This window comes from Aethalodelphis obliquidens, unplaced genomic scaffold (genome assembly GCF_003676395.1).
Source record: "Aethalodelphis obliquidens isolate GAN/ISIS:26980383/991018 unplaced genomic scaffold, ASM367639v1 scaffold8, whole genome shotgun sequence".
NCBI classification, from domain to species: Eukaryota; Metazoa; Chordata; class Mammalia; order Artiodactyla; family Delphinidae; genus Aethalodelphis; species Aethalodelphis obliquidens.
In genome coordinates this window covers 1558873-1562149 of record NW_020837952.1, presented here as the reverse complement: position 1 = coordinate 1562149, position 3277 = coordinate 1558873, and the positions used below count along the sequence as shown (strand labels likewise).

Here is a 3277-nt window from a genome sequence, read left to right as displayed (position 1 = left end):
TATGGAATGAAAAGCTATGATCTTCCAGGAGAACAATTTGCAGATGAATTAAAGGAGAGAATGTTTACTGTCCAGATCTGAATTGTGGCTGGAAAATTAAGCAGAAGGACTATCTCAAAGCAAAGACCTTAAATACAAACAGAAATCATGATGGAAAATACAAGACTTAGAGGATAGATCCAGGAGACCTAATACGCAAATACTGGCAGTTCCAGAAGAGAAAAGAGAACAACAGATGGCAAAACTTTAAAAAATACTATAGATTGCAAATATTTTGTATACAAAAATATACAAAGGCTCAAAAGAGCGCGCGTCCGTCGGGTGCTCGCGTGGGGCTGGTACGGCACTGCTCAGGGCTGCGAGAACCTGGTAGCGCGGCTGCAGCCTTGGCGAGGCCGGGAGGAACTGAGCGGCGGGACGGGCCGACGACTGAGCTAACTGGACAATGGCAGTTAAGTAGGTTTTGAAAAATGTCTGAAGTTTAGTGAACTGCATCTACATTCTGCCTTTTCCCCATCCTTTACAAAAGATTAACGGGATGTTTGAGAAGAGAGCTGTATTAAAAGAAGAGTGTTACAAATGGCTTCAGAACCTATGAATGCAAAACAAGCTAGGAATCGCTTCACAAAGGGGAAAAGGCAACAGCACCAGCAAATAAAGAACAGACCTTCACTTGGTGATGGTGATGGAGAAGACTCCTTTATCTCTGATGCCAATGAAACTTGGAAAGATTTTCAAGTTTTATGAAAATGGAGAACTTCTTCAGTTTTATGAAAATGGAGAATTCTGTGATATCACATTGAAGGTTGAACTGGTGGCTAGAGCTTGCTGTGAATACATGAAGTTACATTTTCATCCCTCCAGTTGTCTGGCAGTAAGAGCCTTTGCAGAAAGTCACAATCGTATAGACTTAATGGACATGGCAGATCAGTATGCCTGTGAGCATTTTCCTGAAGTGGTGGAGTGTGAAGACTTTGTTCGTTTGCCGCTGTTGCCAGTTGATTTTCTTATGGGTGCTGTGACAAAAGAACAGATTGTCAAACAGAACCTAAAATGTAGAGATTTATTGGATGAAGCAAGAAATTACCACCTTCACTTGAGTAGCATGGCAGTACCTGACTTTGAATACTCCTTTCGGACTACCCCAAGGAAACATACTGCTGGTGTGCTATTTTGTGTAGGTGGTCGAGGTGGATCAGGTGACCCCTTTTGCTGTATCGAATGCTATTCTATCAACAAAAACAGCTGGTTCTTTGGACAAGAAACGAACAGTCGAAGGCGACGTGTGGGTGTAATCTCAGTGGAAGGTAAAGTGTATGCAGTGGGTGGACATGATGGAAATGAACATTTAGGTAGTATGGAGATGTTTGATTGTCTCACTATTAAATGGATGATGAAGGCATCAGTGAACACAAAGAGGCGAGGAATTGCCTTGGCCTTCTTGGGAGGCCCAATTTATGCAATTGGAAGGTTAGATGACAACACTTGCGTCAACGATGTTGAGAGATATGACATAGAATCTGATCAGTGGAGTACAGTGGCACCAGTGAATACTTCCCGTGGAGGAGTTGGCTCTGTGGCTCTTGTGAACCATGTTTATGCAGTAGGTGGCAAGGATGGAGTAGCTTCTCTATCTAGTGTGGAGAGGTGTGATCCACATCTCGATAAATGGATAGAAGTTAAAGAAATGGGTCAGTGAAGAGCAGGCAATGGAGTTAGTGAGCTCCATGGTTGCTTACATGTTGTTGGTGGTTTTGATGATAATTCTCCTGTGAGTTCAGCTGAGCGGTATGATCCTCGAAGCAACAAGTGGGATTATGTAGCAGCCCTTACCACTCCCGGGGGTGGAGTGGGGATCGCAACAGTGATGGGCAAAATCTTTGCAGTTGGTGGTCATAATGGCAATGCATACTTAAATACAGTAGATGCATTTGATCCAGTGCTGAATAGGTGGGAGCTTGTTGGATCTGTGTCTCACCGCAGAGCTGGAGCAGGTGTAGCTGTGTGTGCCTAACTAGGCAAATTCGAGATGTAGGTCGTGGATCCAATAATGTGGTTGACTGTATGTGACTTGAGTTCTAGCCACCAACAATTTAGTCATATCTGATAGGCAAGAAAGACTACCAGGATTTTGTAATGGCCACCTTTGAACAGTTTTAACTACTACTAGAGTCTCATTTAAACGTAAACTGTTGTATTGTGACTACGTGCAACTTTTGAAATTGTAGCTGAAACTACTAGTAATAAAGTTGATACTTCCCACTTTAACAAATAATGAAGTAGGGAAGGAAGACACTCTAACCGCCAAAACCTTGAATTTCCTTTTTTTAAAAAACTATGGATGAATCAAAATGTAAAATGAAGTCATTTGCTGAGCTTTACCTTTTGCCTAAAGGTGTTAACCTTAGGCAGTAGACTTTTCCTAGGGGGATATTGTGAACCTATTCATCAACACAAGGATATCAGGACACATAACAGACCTGCTCCATTTGAAGATCTTTTCTACTTGGTGCTGATGAATTTTTGCCTTGTTTTTTTCTAGGTGTTGATTTTTCAATCCCTTGAATATTTACAGATATAGGAAAAATGTTTCATCTTTCTGAGTGCCCTTTGGCTGTGTTTTCAGAAGCTTATAGGAATGCTGTAGGAAGCCCTTAATTTCAGTTTGAATTGTTAGGACACAAAAAGATCTAACTGAACTAATTCCACCTGAACGCATCTGCACTTTTATTTTTTCATCTCATGCCGAAAGGATCTGTTTCATAATCAAAAATTGAACCAGAGGGGATATTAGAGGAGAAGGCTTTAACGTCAACATTATTCTAGTGCCCACTCGAGAGCCTTGAGAGGGAACGGTGTCTTACATGACTCCCCAAAGAGGGGACTCCAAAAATATGTTTAACTCTCTTCTTTGATTTAATCATTTCATTTTGAACCCAAGATTTATCATCTTTCTATTTTTCTATTTGCCACCATCATAGTTTTTCTAAACTGTACAGAATCTGGATTTATTTATTATCAGAAAATGAATGCATTTTTAAAAAACCCTTTATAGACTGTAGTTGAACTGTTGATTACCTCAAGTCCATCATTACCAATAAAAGATATTGTAAAAACAAACCAAAAAAAATACAAAAATCAACTACATTTTTATATACCAAAAATGATTAGAAATTTTAACTTTACAAAGGATATTGTTCATAACAGTATCAAAAGACATATAAAGTGCCTAGGGATAAAATTACCCAAAATATGCAAGACATATTTTAATAAAACT

At 39.9% G+C, this 3277-nt stretch overlaps 1 pseudogene; it reads left to right on the top strand.

Annotated features, from left to right (window-relative positions):
• Positions 1-579: 579 nt before the first annotated feature.
• On the top strand, positions 580-2702 carry LOC113620404 (kelch-like protein 8 pseudogene; annotated as a pseudogene).
• Positions 2703-3277: the final 575 nt, after the last annotated feature.